We start from the raw sequence: 17,507 nt of genomic DNA, 5'->3' as shown, positions 1-17,507 counted from the left end.
CATAACCTTCACATCTCCCCTGGCCACATATTCTCGAATAATGTGATACATCCTTTCTATATGCTTACTCCTCTTGTGACTTCGAGGTTCTTTCGAGTTGGCTATCGCTCCTGTATTTTCACAAAACAACACAAGTGGTTTATCCATTTTTGGAATAACACCAAGATCTTAATCGAACTTCTTTAGCCAGACTATTTCCTTAGCTACTTCTAATGTGGCTATGTACTCAGCCTCCATGGTGGAATCTGAGATTGCAGACTGCTTTACACTTCTCCAAATCACAGCTCCACCCCTAAGAGTAAACACCATTCCAGTCCCTAGTCCGCCTTAAATACTTCAGGATATGCTTAACTGTTATCCAATGTTCTGGTCCTTGGTTTGATTGATACCTGCTCACTACTCCCACTGCATAGGAGATATCTGGTCTAGTACACAACATATCATACATTAGACTTCCAACTGCAGATGCGTAAGGAACTTTTCTCATTGCCTCTTCCTCTTCAGGAGTCTGGGGAGACTGCTTCTTTGAAAGATGAATTCCATGGCGGGACGGTAGACGCCCTTTCTTGGAATTTGTCAATGAGAAACATTCAAGCAGTTTATCTATGTAAGCTGCTTAAGATAGAGCTAAAAGTTTGTTCTTTCTATCCTTGATGATTTGGATACCTAGAACATAACTCGCTTCACCTAAATCCTTCATCTGGAATTGAGTGTTCAGCCAATTCTTCATATCTAATAATTTCTTAACATTGTTTCCAATGAGTAAGATATCATCTACATAAAGAATCATGAATACCACTATTTGATTTGCCTTCAGTTGGTAAACACGGGGCTCATCAATATTTTGTTCAAAGCCATAGGTTTTGATTATTTTATCAATCCTAAGATTCTAGGAACGAGAAGCTTGCTTAAGTCCATAGATAGACCTATTCAACTTGCAAATTTTTCCTTCTTGTCCAGCTACTTTAAATCCTTCTGGCTGATTCATATAAATGACTTCGTCAAGCTTTCCATTAAGAAAAGTTGTCTTAACATCCATTTTCCAGATCTCATAGTCGAGAGCGTCTGCTATGGATAGGAGGATGCGAATGGACTTGAGCATGGCTACCAGACTAATAGTTTCCTCATAGTTCACGCCTTCTCTTTGGGTATAACTCTTTGCCACTAATCGAGCTTTATAAGTCTCGATATTTCCATCAACACCTCGTTTCTTCTTGTAGATCCACTTGCACTAAATGGCCCTAAAGTCACTAGGTGCTTCCACAAGATCCGAGATGAAATTTGAGTACATGGACTCCATTTCTTGTTTCATGGCTTCGAGCCATAGTTCTTTTTTAGGGCTAGCCATTTCCTGTTTGAAAGACAACGGATCATCATCACTAGTGTCACCAACAACCATATTGGTTTCACCATCCATACCATAGTGAACTGGGTTCCTAGAAACCCTCCCACTACGACGAGGCTCTGTGACAGTTTGCTCAGGAATAGTGGTACTATCTTCATTTGAATCGACTTGCGTCGGTTGGATATGAAGAGTGGGAATTTCATCATCAACTTGCGTTGATGACGATGGAACATTGGTTGGAGTCAAATCTTTAACCATCTCCTCTAAAACTACTTTGCTGCAAGGTTTGAAGTTTTGGACATTATCATTTTCCAGAAAAGTAGCATTCGTAGAAGTAAACACTTTCTTTTCTGAATGACTATAGAAAATTCCACCCCGAGTACCTTTAGGAAAGCCAACAAATATGCAAACTTCAGTTCACGGTTCTAGCTTTCCCTCATTTTTCCTCAGGACGTGAGCGGGACACCTCCAGATTCTATAATGGCGTAAACTAGATTCACAACCATTCCAGTGTTCTAAAGGTGTTTTGGGGATTGATTTAGACGGCACAACATTGAGAATGTCGTTTGCGGTTTCAATTGCATGTCCCCATAACGAAGTTGGTAGAGTTGAGTAACTAAGCATGCATCTAACCATTTCCAATAAAGCTCTGTTCTGGCGTTCCGCTACACCATTTTGTTGCGGAGTACCTGGGGCAATAAGTTGTGATAAAATCCCAAGTTCAGTTAAATGATCTTGGATCTACATATCCAAATATTCTTCACCCCTATCAGATTGGAAGATCTTTAATGTTTTACCTAATTGGTTCTGAGCCATTGCTAGGAATTCCTGAAACTTTGAAAATGTTTCTCATTTCCTATGCATTAGGTAAAGACATGAGTATCTAAAGTAATCGTCAATGAAAGTGACAAAATACTCAAAACCACATCTGGCTTGTACATTCAAAGGTCCACAAACATTTGAATGCACAAGACCAAGTGGTTCTTTGGCCTTATCACCCTTTGCAGAGTATGGATGCTTGGTCAGTTTGCCTTCTAGATGAGATTCACAGAAAGGTAATTCACCTAAGGTGAGTTCCCTCAAAGGCCCATCTTTTTTAAGTCTTTGAATCCTATCATAGCCAATGTGACCTAGTCTCAAGTGCCATAAATACGTCATATTATCGTTATTGGTCTTTTGACATTTATTAGTCTTAGGTTTAGCTACTTTGAATAAATCATTGTTAAGAGCGAGGGGTTCGTTAGGCCGCAGAATATAAAGCTCGTTTTCCAAATATGCAATACACAATTGTGATCCATTGAAAGAAATAGATATATTAGAACTTGTGAAAGTCATAACAAATTGTTCTATTTGCAACATGGAAACTGAAATTAAATTTCTACAAAAATTCGAAATAAAAAAATACATCTTTTAAAATTAAGTATTTATTTCCGAACATCAGACGAGCTATTCCTCTAGCTTGGACTTTAACGAACGCTCCGTTCCCAACTCTAAGCTTTAAGTCGCCTTCATTCACTTCCTCCCACGATTCAAGAAGCTGTAAAGAGTTGCAAACATGGTTGGTAGATCCAGAATCAATAATCCAAACAGATTTATCATTCTCTAAAACACATGTTTCTAAGATAAATGAGCTATAATCATTACCTTTGTTTTTAGCTACTTGAAACTTGGGGCAATCACGTTTCCAATGCCCCTTCTCTTTGCAGTGAAAACACTTATCTTTACCTTTCTTATTTTTCTTGTTCTTCCCCTTAGGTGTCTGTGCACTCGTCTTTACAGCCTTTCCAGGCTTTGGGTTGTTGTTTTGGGTTGTTATTATTTATTTTTTAGAAAATTAATGACTATGGTTTTTCCAAAAAAATTAAACAGATTAAATTTTTTTAAAACCAAAGTCCTATAATTTCCTATTAATTCTAACGTGTCACATTGAAACAAATTCAATTAATTTAGAATTAATTTTTTGCTAATAAATATTTAGGTTTAACTAATATAATGAACCTATACAATTAAGTCCAACTCAGGTAAATGAGCCTTAACAATTAGGCTTGTATGGAGGAGGGTTGGGTCCAGTATGTCGTTCCCACTACAAAGACCCCCTATCTTCCATACAAGGTCCAAAAGACAGGAATTTAAACCTTCGTTTAATTAATTGTTATTAATTGATTAGGCCCACTATAGTCATGCAAAGCAAATTGGCCTTCATAAGTGGAATCACCCACAAAAGAAGAATTTAAACTTTACATTTTCTAATGGGCCCAAATAAAACCTATCATTTTATGAATATTTTATTTGGCAAAATATCATATATCTAACAAACATATGGGTCACTATATGCATCTAAGCCCAATTGCAAAAACACCACATATAGTGCAAATTGACATGTTATAATTTGATGGGCCTAATAATGTTACTATATGAGCAATTCTATGAATTTATGCAAAATACCACAATTTATTTCATTTGCAAAAATACCACAATTAATTATCTAGAATTTATTAAAAAAAATTCAAATTAATTAAATTTTAACAAAAAATAAGTCAATTTAAATGAAATTATCAACAATTAACAATAGTTAATTTAAATTTCATTTATCAACAATCAACTTGGTTTTAGGTTAATTTGAAAAAAAATATTGATTTAATTATAGGATTTATCAACAATTAGGTCATTTAATTTAATTAAAAAAATCAATAAAATAATAGCCAATTTGAAGCCCTAAGTCGAAATTATCATGAGCTTTAGGCCCGTGAAATTTCCCATTTGATTATAAGCTCATTGGACTTAAAATCAAGGCCTATATTATTTTCTATTGGTTTAATTAATTAAATAACTATCTAAATCCTTTATCAAATTAATTATTTATAATTTGAACATTGATTTAAACTTATTTATTAATTTAGATACCAATTTATCTTAATTAATAAATCTGCCATAATTTATCTTTTCTTCTCAAAATTACATAACTCTGTGAAACTATCCAAAATTGACCTGGTCAACTTTGATAATTCTAATTGATAATTAAATCCATTAATTGAGACTATCTAGATGATTTTAACCAAGGTACAATGGAGACCATTGACCTATGAAATCAAGCTCCAATAAGTTATCATAAATCTAACAAATAAATTTACTAACTTATTAATTCCTCGTGACTCCACAATAGACTCGGAATTGCATTCTTGAATTCATAGAACATTCTATAACAAATATAGATACACTATTAATTATCCATTGTTACAACCGCAATTGTCACTCAATCCTCTATAGATGGTCTACAATGAGATAGGACTAAAATACCACTTTACCCCTCATTGTATTTTATCCTTAAAACACTTAGTTCCTTGTAAATGATATTTCAGTAAACTAATTTAATTACTGAAATGAGATCTCTATCATTTAACACCTTGAACTAAACTAAAAGGAAACCATTGTTTCACTTCTTCATCGGAAGCTATAGATGTTCATATCTACGATTAACATTCCCACTTAATTATACTACCAAGTTCCCAAGATGTAAGTATGGGCTAGTCCGTAGGGTAAGCTGGTAACGAACAAGTCAAAGAACTCAAATAATACAATCAGTTAGAATACTAACAACTCAGAATTGAGATTGAATTGACCTATGGTCAACTATATGATATGACTAGAATAGATAATAATGGTATGTTTACTTATCTTATCAACTGTCAATATCGGTCCAGTCCGATGTATCGAATACATCCGATCTTATCTACTTTGTTAATGTTCTGGAAAGAACATAACACTGTAATGTGTAAGTAGATCATATCGTAGATTGGCAAGTCAGTGTAAATCCTGTGCACTGACTAATCTTAGGACTAACTTATTTTGAACATATAATCATATTTATATTCCACTGTGATTACGTCACTATAAATAAGATTAGCTATATGCTCGGGATTTAATAGAATTTTATATTAAACAAATAATCATGAAAATAAAACATGTGAGCAAAGTGATTGACCAAGTCAAAAAATAATTTCTATTCTTTTATTGATAATAAAATGAGATTACAAAGAATTTGAGTTTTAATTAGAGCATAAAACTCCAACAACATGTTCTAGGTATTTGCATGGTTGTGTTGATAATATGTGAATTACAAAAAATAAACAAGATCATGCTATATGTATTTCCTACAAAACTGTACTGGAAATAAATGGCGTCACCTACAAAATAAGTGTAGGGCCGCATCAATATGCTACAATAAAACAAAATTCGTAAAGATGAAGAAACTTACTTCATATTGGAAAAAAAACATATTAGTTAAAGTACTTATAGAATCTCAAAGCCAACTCCTGATTGTATTCAACTGTAAGAACCACACCATATTATGGTTCCCAATCCTCACATCCCAATTCCTGCTTGTTGATAATCTTCCCGAGTAGTCACTTCTCAAAAGTCTTCTCTTGCTTGATGACACACTTCTTCAAAGGGTCTAAAACTATCTCATCTTTATTTGGGTGCAACCATTTGTTGGGTCGGTGTAGTCTTGGAATAGTTTTGGCCTGCGTTTCTTCCTCTTAAAATCAAAGCCTGCAACCTTCCCAGGCTCAAAAATGACTACACCAATCGTACCATCATCACTGGCCTTCAATATATTGAGGCCTGGAGTAGCTGGATGATCATCAACCTGGTAATCTACATGGAAAATGTCAAACTTTGTATCTAGCTCTGCTGAGGTCAGTGGATGTTTTCTTATTGACCGATCCTCCGCCAATGACAATAACTTGGCCAATTGAGCCATGATCATTGATTGATTCTCTAGTAAATTTGCCTGGCCCTGCTCAACCCTCTCGAGCCTCTGTACCAGTTGGTTGTATTGAAGATGTACAATAGGCCTTGATGATGATGCAATTGTTGGTTGAGTGGATTACTTCTCCTTCGAGACATCCTCGTAAATAATAGTGTAACGCCCTGCTAATTAGGGCTTGTTACCACGTGTGTTTAAATTAGTGCAGGACTCGCTAAATGAGTCATTTGGACTAAAACATGTGATTAAGCCACTAATGTTTTAGGTATTAAAAATCTTGGACAAGGAATAAACATTTCCATTAAAAGAAAACTTTAGTCTTTACATGGGATCCCAAAATACAAGTTTAAAAATTGCTTACAACTCAGGGATTACAAAATAAGCCTACCTAAGTGGCAAAATAGGGTCCAACCCCTAGTTCCCTTGCGATACCTCAGCCGTGGCAGTCGAGCAGACTGCATATGTACACATCGCCTGTAACGACCCCAAATTCGCTAATGAGGCTTAAGGGCCTTGATTAGTGTGCCTGGAGGGCATCATTGGATTATTATGTGATTTAAATGTGTAATTATATGTTTGGTAATGTTTTTATGATAATATGAATTAAATATGTGATATATGTGAGAACCACATTATTATGTGGCCAGGTCTGCAGAGCACGACTTGAGACGATCCTAAGGTCAGATGGCGGGAAAAGTCACAACGGGACTTAAAATATGACTTTAGACAAGTTAGGGGTACTTTAGGTATCGGGTTATGAAAATAAATATATGGAGATATATTTGAGGTTAGGATGTCTAGGTGGGAATATTGGGGGATTTTACCATATTGCCCTCGGGGACGGTTCCGGCACCCCGAGCTTTGGGAATTAACTTAGTGGATAAGAAAAATTTGAGGAAACCCCTAGAAGGAAAATAGACCGACTCTTCCTATCAGCTTTACTCTCACTCTCTTTCAAGGAAACACAAGGAAAGAAAGGAACACAGAAATTTTAAGGGACTCAAGCTAGAATTTCTGAGAATTGAGGTGGGGGAATTGGAGGCTTACCTCAGGAATTAATCAAGAACTAAAACAGGGTTAAGGTAAGCATTTAATCTTCTTTTCTGTAGTTGGAAATTCTGAGTTTTGGTTGGGTTTTGAGGAAAATATGGTTTTGATGTCTTAAGACAGAATTAAGGAGGAAAGCTTGGGAATTTGCTAGGTTTTGGCTTGGTGAAGTGGTTCAGCAGAAGAGGTAAGTTTCAATCCATGATTTAAAGGTTTAAATTTGGATTTGAATGGCTGGTTTGGGTGTTTATAGATTTTGAGTTTCAGAAATTGAAAAGAGGAGATTAATGTATGTTAGGCTGAGTTTTCTGTGGAACTATGTGGTTTAAGTCATGCCAAAGGAGTTTGGATTAATTGGTTATGAGTTGGGGAGCTTTGGGATGGTTTAAGGGAGGTTTCAAGCTTAGAAATGGTGGGAAATCTGGGTTCGAAGGGAAGGGCCGCGACTCTGTTCTAGAGCGCTGCAGCCCTAGGATGAAGAAAAGCCAAGGAGGCTCGGCCAAGGGTGGGCGCCACAGCGCCCAAAGCAAGGGCCGCGGCACGTGTCTTTGTTCAGGTTGGCCTTGGTTCTGTTTTGAGGCTAGGGCCGCGGCTAAGCTTCAAGGGCTGCAGCCCTTGGTTGTGCACATGAACTTTTGAGGATTTTAGGCATGGGAATGTGGTCTAGTTTGCTCGGGATTGGTTTCACCACCGGGCTTGGTGGAATTCGGATCCTCGGGAGTTAGTTTTGTAACCGAAAACCTATATTTGAATATTAATGGAACCTTATACTTTGGTTATGACTAGGTGATAAAAGCTTAGACTCGGAAACGGATCATGCTTGAGGAGCGTTGCTCATAATCAATAACCGTACAGACTAAAGGTAAGAAAACAACACCTGGTTGAATATATGTGACGAGACTAAGGGTTCCCTATTGTAAAGGCTTGAAATGATGGTATTATGCCATGCAAGCTATTTAGTGAACCAACGACCTAAGGGTGCCAAGAGTTTCAATAGCGCACAGGGCGCGGCTCGGCCATTGGTAGCCGAGGACAGCTTATTATGCACTGAGCTCGGTTTAAGCGGGCCGGAGTCAGTGGGTTAAACAGAGGGTGCGGACTAAGTCATCGGCCTTGAATATTATGTGACATGAGTGATTGTTTGTGTCTTGAATTTGAGTATATGTGCTGAATTAATTGATGAGAAATCATGCTTGATGGTTTAACTGTTTGATATCATTGATTGTGTTATATATGATGTTTTCTTGCTGGGCCTTGGCTCACGGGTGCTACATGGTGCAGGTAAAAGCAAGGGCAAGTTGGACCAGCCCTGATTGGAGAGCTCAGCGAGTGGAATGTACATAGCCAGTTGCTCAGCCGCCACGGTTGAGGTTTAGGCAGGGACGCGTGACCCAAAGACTGTTTGTTTTGCCCTAGAATGGCCAGTGATTACTTATGTACCTTTGGGAGTCTGTAAACTTACTTTTAACTCTGTTTTCTTATGGGAACCCGTGTACGTAACAATTTAATTATATAAAATGAGTCTTTTGAGACCAAAACCTTTTTAACCCTAGCTTTTACATGTTTGATGACACGTTTTTAAAATAACGGCTTGATTAGCAAGTCTTGCACCTTTATAAGTACACAGTGTAGCGGTCTTGGCTATCCAGGGCGTTACATCGCCCCTAACACTCTCCAACTCATGGCTAGCCAAGCTTCTCCTTACCCTTACCTGCACCACAAAGCACCCGTGACCCAAAAAACTCAGCAAGAAAATATATTAACATATTCAGATAGTCAACAACATATAACAACATGCTTAACAATAATAATTGATACCAAGCATAACCAAGCATACACACTGTACAAGTAAGTGACCATAGGGTCACACAAGTGCGTGTCACACTCCCATTTATTCATATGGCATCCAAGCTAGTTAAGTGCATAATGCACTCCCAGGGTGGCCCAGCCATAACAGCCTGCGTTCAGCGCGCATAATTTCGACCACGACTCATAAGCCGAGCCTTGCAAACTTTCGATTCATAAGTCGAACCTTTTAAACCCTCAAATTATAAGTTGAGCCCTTGTAAACCCTCGACTTATAAGTCGAGCCTTTTTAAACCCTCTACTTATAAGTGAGCCATTTTAACCAAATATACCCTCGACTAGCAGGCCGAGCTTTTGGTTAGGTGCAATAGACAGACTCCCGAATTATAAGCCGAGCCTCCCAATCAAGAACAGACATACATATAATACATTCATCATACACAGATACAATGTATTATAATGTACTTACACAAGTATACACATGCATAATTATAATCATGCTCATTAGCTTGGCCCGAGCCTTAATCATGTTTATATTTAACAGTTGGGCCAAGCCCTAATCATATTACATTTAACAGTTGGGCCAAGCCCCAATCATGCATCTCACGCATCAAGTGTAGTTTTCTTACCTCGATCCTTGTGCGAATAGTGGAACGAACCCAAGCGCTAATCCTGATCCGTGCCTGGCGGAAAACCCTAGTCACAACACCAATATATGCTCATCAAGACTTAACCCTAGAACCCGAGTTCCAAACCAAACTCTAACTCTTAAAACCATAGTTTCTAGTTAACGGGGCGCTAAAAATGTCCACCGAGCCCCCCAAATGGCTCTCAAATCAGATTCTCGAGCCCCAGAGCCTAGCCCTTAAAATTAAAAAAACTAGCATTTCAGGGCCCATAAAAAATTTGGGGCTTCTTGGCCATTGGTGCGGTTGCGCCCCTCAACCCAATTGAAACCTGATTCCGCCCTTTCTGGGACACTAGCGTGGTCGCGCTAGGTCCTCAGAACCTAAAAATTTGCCCAGAACATGGTTTTCACCCCCAATTTTTTTTTTCCCAAAACATGGTTTTCACCCCCATCCCCCCCGCCCCCACACACACACACACACACACACACACAAAAATCATAAACTTACGATTTCCAGCCAATTTCAGACCTCAAATCTAACCCAACACAACGTTTCCAATAGAATTCCAGCCACATAAACTATAAACTAAGCCTAGGCAACAAAACCCAATGCTAAGCTCACCCAAAAACACATCATACCACTCAACTTAAGAATCAAACTTAGAAAACTCAAAAAACACCATAGAGGAGTGATGGAACCAGAGGTTACCTGAAATTCTCTACCCAAATTCGAAGGCTTGCTGAGATGTTAAGCTTAGCCACTCCAATTTCCCCAAAATAATCTCCAAACTCCACCACAACTACCCTTAGCTTGACTTCTAGGTGAAAATCTCCTCAAACTTCAATGTCTGCACCAAGAGAGAAGGTAATGAGCTGAAAACGTGAGTGAGCCTAAGTACCCAGCTGCTGGCCTATTGGTAACTCAAGTGGTCAAATGACCACTATGCCCTTTGCCCCTTTTTACCTTAATGGTTACCCTCAAGGGAAATTTAGACATTCGGCATAATTCCTGCTAACCTCAAATCATCTCATACAAACCCAAATAATCTATCAAACCAATGTTCATCAATTAATTCTCGCTACATTATAATTCTCGGTAATACACCAAATTACCAAAGTACCCTTAAGCTCACCCTGAGCTAGGTATTTTACCCCGTTGTGAATTTTCCGCTAATTAGCTCCCTAGGATCGCCTCGTGCAGGGTAACTCAAATATATCCACATAATAATGTGGTCACAATTATATATCACACATGTTTACAATTATACCCTAAGCGGGTCAAAATTATGAAAATGACATTCTAATAAGAAACATACCCACGTGCATATTTAATACACTTAAACATGCAAGCATAATAATATCATAATAAAATTCACATAATTCACATAATAGCATGCTCATAACACAAAGCACCTAACTAACTCAATTATTGCCTCCCGGCCCCCTACTCTAGGCACTAAGCCATATTAGGGAAATTTGGGCGTTACAAATAGAAGTTGATTTAAAAACTCAGCCAAATACGTACCCATTTTCTGTGGATTTGCTTTTACTCCATCCCCAAGCTCTACGTCGGCCTCATTAATTCTTAGGGCATGGTATATATGCATATCAACACCTGTGAGGCTATTGTAGTAATCTACCTCACAGGGCCGGGGCTTCAACATAGAGACTATAGTTAACCACAAAAAATAAAGAACGATATGTTAGATTAACTATATTTCACTTTACTCTAAATCATATAAATTGATAAGATGATAACATACAATTTACACGAGTCATGGCGCAACCCCAGCTGTAGAAAGGACGATGTCGCCCTTGGTCGACCAACTAAGCATCTTGAGGATCTAGTTACCACTCTTGTCAGCATATTTCTTCAGAATCTCCAATATGGCCTCATATGCCCAATACTAAAATGCGGGGGCGTAACCATTGTACTTTGCTTCTTTTTGTTTCCCTGACTTAGTGTTTTTTTTCTCCTCATACAATTTCAGTTGGTGCTTCATGTCTCTTTGATTTCCCTTAATCAACCTTTGGAAATACTGCTTCCCTCATAGATACTTAAAGACTGTCCTCAACCAACTTTACCACATCTCCCCATATGCTAGTTGCGTTCTCAGGGGCATATAGTACCCCTTCAATAAAATAACATAAACCTAGCTTAAGAGCATCTTCCACGTTTTTGCAATCCTTAAATGCATCTTCCAACTGACCTAAACTAATTTTCAAATCATCATTGAAATACTCCTTCACCAATCGATCACTGGTCACATGCTCTTTGAACTCATCTGTTGACAAAGTCTTACTAAAATTCATACCGGTCAATAAATCAAACTCCACAATACCGAATCTACAGAGTTTGTTTCCCACATAGAATTGTCCATATTCAAGATTCTTGCTCACAACCTTACGCAACATTAACTGGTGCATCATGACTCTAGAAAGCTTTAACTCCTTCACCTTGAAGAAATATATGAATAAGGATGAATTTGCCCTTTAAATCAAACCATGCGTTTGAAATGTCTCTATAATCATCATCATGTGAGCACTTCCCCTGAACGTCACACAGGCTGGAAAGTGCTTGTCAGCTAGAATAATTAGTTCAGGCATATGCAAAATAGCAAAGCAGATACATCATTATTCAGGTAATTTTAAAAAAAATCAAATCAAATTAAATAAAAAAAAATTCTCCATCAAGGTCTATCATGACACATCGAGGTAATAGGATAGATAAAGATCGAGCACCATTGAGTTAAGTAAATACATAAAAATATGTTACACTCATCAAGGCTCGTTGAGGCTTATCGAGTCTCGTCGAGGTAACATAAAACAATCATGCCATTCCTGTAACGACCCAAAATCGCTAATAAGGCTTAAGGGCCTTGATTAGTGTGCCAGGAGGGCAGGTTGGGATTTTTGTGTGATTTTGTGAGTTAAATGCATGGTTATGATTTAAAGCATGTTATTTGTCTATTTGTTTAACTGAGATGCATGGCTATGTTTACTAGTATGCATGTAGGCCCGAATCGTGTTAGAAGGGCGTAATTGTAATTTTGGCCATGTTGGGCATAACTGTATTGATATGTGATAATTGTATTCTGTGAATTGCACCACGTGAGTGTGGTTTTATTATTGTGATGCACGTGCCGAGACGGATGTTTCTTGTGTGTTGTGACTAGGTTATTGGAGAGGCTCGTGCTAGAGGACCGTGCTCGCGGCGTGAGTGCATCAGGAGGCTCGGAATACAGGTAAGAAAACTATAACACCCATAGGATGGGGCGTGGGCCCATAGTGTGATTGCGGGGCACGGCCCTATATTGCATGTTGCATGATGAGATGATTGCCGGGCGTGGCCCTATACTGCATTACATGTTAGGGTGTAGATTTAATTGAATTAGCATTTGTTTGAATGTTGCTTGATTTATGCTATGTGTGATTATGATGAAATAAACGGCAAGGGCCGAGTGCGGCGTAGGCCGGGTACGGCCGTGGGGCCGAAAGTAACACACAGCACATGGGATGCTTATATTCAGGGTGGGACCCAAGGGATACATGAGTTATCCTCGCGGTGAGAACCGATACCCCAGGGCTTTGGTAAGGTTTCTGGGGCGGCATGGCCGTGTTTGCTTAGTCTAATGGTTGACTTGTTTTTCTGTGGGTTACCTGTTATGACTTACTGTATAGTTGCATATGTTATGTTCTGCATGAGTTTTCTTGCTGGGCTTCGGCTCACGGGTGCTCTGTGTTGCAGGTAAGGGCAATGGCTGAGTCAACCAACCATGAGTACGGAGAGCGTGAAGCGACGCGTAAAGTGATTGGGCATGAAAAGTTTTAACTCGGTGGTTTGAGTTAATGTAGTTGGTTCAGGTGAACTGGTAGCAGGGTAAAACGTCGATGATACGGAATCGAGACCCTATAGTATTTTAAATTGTTGGAATGGATTTAGAGAACAAAAAAGAACAGAGTGGGAACCTAGAATTATCAGTTGATTGCAAATGAATTGGCAGTCTAAAAGTTTATCAAATGTCTTATCGAGTTGAGCGCTGAGTAGGCGAATACTTGAGGTATTAAGGGAAGTGTAATCCCTGATGAGTTAGTCGTGGTAGCAGTTGCTGGTGTCTGGTTAATGAAACGCGACATAGGACATGGTAAAAGGAGAAGGATAGTGGATACTACTATTTGGCAATGGCTCAGAGAGGAAGCCAGAGAGGCTGTTGGAATTCTTAAGGCAGGAGTGTCTACCTATCTGAAAGAATAAAGAGCTTGTGAATTGTTAAATTATGAGGAAATAAAGCTCCGGAAGGAAAGAGTTGCAGCTCTGCGTAATAACAGACGAGGATCTGTAAGGTGTTCAGAGAAAGAAGGGAGAGTTGGACTCTTGATTCAACAAAAAATTTCGAAGTTGTACTAAGTGTTAGGCCAGCGGGGCCTACAAGCTGATCCCACCTAGTAGAGGTGATGACGTTTGAGTATCTATGGAATCAGGAATAAGACAATGAATTGGTCATTGTAATCTAGGCAGACCCTGGGCTTCGGCAGGGTTGCGGTGTTAAAGAGGGGCTATCGAGAGTATGGCTATTAGACGAGATCTTGCGAGCCAAGATTGTTCTCCTGAAAGAGCGTTGGTGGGAACTAAAGTAAGGCGATGGGCCTTGGAGATTATGGTCAGATTGCGGGTTGCTGACTGATGTGTTTGGATAAATTTCGAGGACGAAATTTTTATGAGGAGGGGATAGTTGTAACGACCCAAAATCGCTAATAAGGCTTAAGGGCCTTGATTAGTGTGCCAGGATGGCAGGTTGGGATTTTTGTGTGATTTTGTGAGTTAAATGCATGGTTATGATTTAAAGCATGTTATTTGACTATTTGTTTAACTGAGATGCATGGCTATGTTTACTAGTATGCATGTAGGCCCGGATCGTGTTAGAAGGGCGTAATTGTAATTTTGGCCATGTTGGGCATAACTGTATTGATATGTGATAATTGTATTCTGTGAATTGCACCACGTGAGTGTGGTTTTATTATTGTGATGCACGTGCCGAGACGGTCCTAGAGAGCTAGTTAACTCAAGAGTCACAACGGGATTTCTGTACCCGGCTCGGGAGGAGCCTAGGGGTACCTCGGGAATTTTATGGTTAAGTTGAGATTTAGCGGGTAATGGTTATTGGAGATTTAGTAACCTGGGTAACCATTAGTTACTGCTGTGGGTAACAAGTTTTAAGGTAAAAAGTGATAGAATTGAAATGAAGTGTAAAGACTTAAGTGCCCTTTGAGGTTTAGTTAAGGAGGATTAGTAGGAAAGGGTAAAATGGTCATTTGGCAAGGGTAATAGGCAATTCTCAGCTGGGTTTTAGTGGGTCACGGTTTGGGCATTTGGGTTATAGGATGGCTTTGCTAAAAAATAAAGAGAAGGAGAGTTAGGGCAATGGGAAGAAGAAGAAGAAGAGGAAAATGGGCTGAAGTGGGAGCTTAGGAGGTGAATCAAGGGAGCTTGTTGGGTGGATTCTCCACTTGAGGTATGGATTTTATGAGCATTTAAGTTTGGTTTCTGTTTTGAATTGTGAAATCTATAGCTTGAGTTAAGTTTTAATGTTTGAGTTTGAAGTTGCTGATTTTTGTAATCTAAGGGTGGATTGTTGGGTATGTTTGTGTTTTGAGCTTGAATCTAGAGTTTATGAGTTGTTGGATGGTTCATTTGATGTGTTGAAATTGATTTTGGGGATTAGGAATTGGTTTGGGGTGATTTTGGGGAAGTTGAAGCTCGGGAAAACGCGAAGGAAAAACCCAGAATTTCTGGGTCTGCGAGGGCGTGCCGCGGCACGGGTTTTGCATGCCGCGGCAAGGAGCCTCTGGTTATCTGGGTGCCGCAGCACAAGGCTAATTTCAGGATGGCATTTTTAGGCAATTTTAGGCCTTTGCTCCGGGGGTTCGGGGGATGTCTCCGGGGTGTTGTTTTAAGGTTTTAGAGGTCCCGGGAGTGCGGGATTGGTCCCGGGAAGCGGTCTTTGATTTGATTAGTGTTGAGGGATGTTTCTTGTGTGTTGTGACTAGGTTATTGGAGAGGCTCGTGCTAGAGGACCGTGCTCGCGGCGTGAGTGCATCAGGAGGCTCGGAATACAGGTAAGAAAACTATAACACCCGTAGGATGGGGCGTGGGCCCATAGTGTGATTGCGGGGCACGGCCCTATATTGCATGTTGCATGATGAGATGATTGCCGGGCGTGGCCCTATACTGCATTACATGTTAGGGTGTAGATTTAATTGAATTAGCATTTGTTTGAATGTTGCTTGATTTATGCTATGTGTGATTATGATGAAATGAACGGCAATGGCCGAGTGCGGCGTAGGCCGGGTACGGCCGTGGGGCCGAAAGTAACACACAGTACATGGGATGCTTATATTCAGGGTGGGACCCAAGGGATACATGAGTTATCCTCGCGGTGAGAACCGATACCCCAGGGCTTTGGTAAGGTTTCTGGGGCGGCATGGCCGTGTTTGCTTAGTCTAATGGTTGACTTGTTTTTCTGTGGGTTACCTGTTATGACTTACTGTATAGTTGCATATGTTATGTTCTGCATGAGTTTTCTTGCTGGGCTTCGGCTCACGGGTGCTCTGTGTTGCAGGTAAGGGCAATGGCTGAGTCAACCAACCATGAGTAAGGAGAGCGTGAAGCGACGCGTACATGTTTGGCCTGCCCGACTGCTTTGGTTGGGGGTTTATTTGAAAATGGCTGTAATAATCTATGATTTTATGATTTACCAACTGTAAACTTATTTCAAGATGTAAATAGTTTTCCAACATTATTTTGGGATCCCAAATGTTTAATACTAGCATTTTCTAAGATTACAGCCTTAAATTTTAATTAGTCACACTTTTGTCTCAAAACCTCGGTTAGCGAGTTCATTGCACACTGTTTTGTCTTAAAAAATCACTTAGTAACGGCTCTAAGGAAGTAGGGCGTTACAATTCCAAAGTCACCAAGGCTTGCCGAGGCCTATCGAGCCTTGTCGAGGTAACATAAATCAACAAAGTCATCGAGGCTTATTGAGCCTCGTCGAGGTAACACAAATTCAATGGGTCATCGAGGTAATATGATAGATAAATATCAAGCACCATCGAGTTAAGTAAATACATAAAAATTTGTTACACTCATCGAGGTTCGTCGAGGTAAGATAAAACAAACATGCCATTCTAAAGTCATCGAGGCTCGTCAAGGCCTATCGAGCCTTGTCGTGGTAACATAAACCAACAAAGTCATCGAGGCTTCCCGAGCCTTGTTGAGGTAACACAAATTCAAGGGCCATTGAGGCTCATCAAGGCCTATCGATACCCATTGTGGTTTACCAAGATGCCTATAACTATCAACTTTTATCGAGTGTCATCAAATTCTATCGAGGTGGGTGAAAAAACAGAAAATAAACCTAAATCTAACAAGATCGAAACCCAAATAAAGAAAATTCAATTTCAAAGACAATCACATATACATAGCAATAAAAACATCTTTTCAACCAGTATAAACAATCAAAACCAATATATATATGTATTGAAAATAATGGGGTGTCGTGCCCTAACCTTTGATTTCGACAAACATGGGTTCGATTTGGTGGGGGTTTGGGCTTCGAAGTCTAGCAACGGGGGTTTGGTGTTGATCTGGATTGCTGGGCTCCTGAGTTCGTCAGGACTTATGAATTTAGGGGATGGTTGCTTTGGGGATTTAGGGGAGAAACCGACTGAGCGAGAGAGAGCAGAGAGGAGAAGAGAAGGGTTACAAAGTTAGAGAGAGAATATGGAAAATAAATGACGGTAGTATTTTTGGAAGAATACAGAAGATTGACATCAATTAGTCATGTGTATAGTGGAGGATATATTTTTCAATTAGACCCTTACTTTATGCATATGTATTTTCCTTTTATATT

General features: G+C 39.4%; 1 long non-coding RNA gene across 3 annotated transcripts; it reads right to left on the bottom strand.

The window, feature by feature from the left end:
- Positions 1 to 2,621: 2,621 nt before the first annotated feature.
- Positions 2,622 to 17,446, bottom strand: LOC133818791 (uncharacterized). Of its 3 annotated transcripts, none has more exons than XR_009886110.1 (7): positions 17,164 to 17,446; positions 11,358 to 12,179; positions 11,120 to 11,263; positions 10,304 to 10,442; positions 9,596 to 9,662; positions 2,990 to 8,871; positions 2,622 to 2,882 (listed from the first exon to the last, which is right to left on the bottom strand). It is a non-coding gene; the product is annotated as an uncharacterized LOC133818791 (long non-coding RNA). The 3 variants fall into 3 exon arrangements; XR_009886112.1 differs by having other exon boundaries at positions 2,623 to 2,882; positions 11,358 to 12,161; XR_009886111.1 differs by lacking the exons at positions 9,596 to 9,662; positions 10,304 to 10,442 and having other exon boundaries at positions 2,623 to 2,882.
- Between the last annotated feature and the right edge of the window lie 61 nt (positions 17,447 to 17,507).

Source organism: Humulus lupulus, chromosome 2 (assembly GCF_963169125.1).
Source record: "Humulus lupulus chromosome 2, drHumLupu1.1, whole genome shotgun sequence".
In the NCBI taxonomy this organism is placed as follows: Eukaryota; Viridiplantae; Streptophyta; class Magnoliopsida; order Rosales; family Cannabaceae; genus Humulus; species Humulus lupulus.
This window is presented reverse-complemented; position numbering and strand designations above follow the sequence as displayed.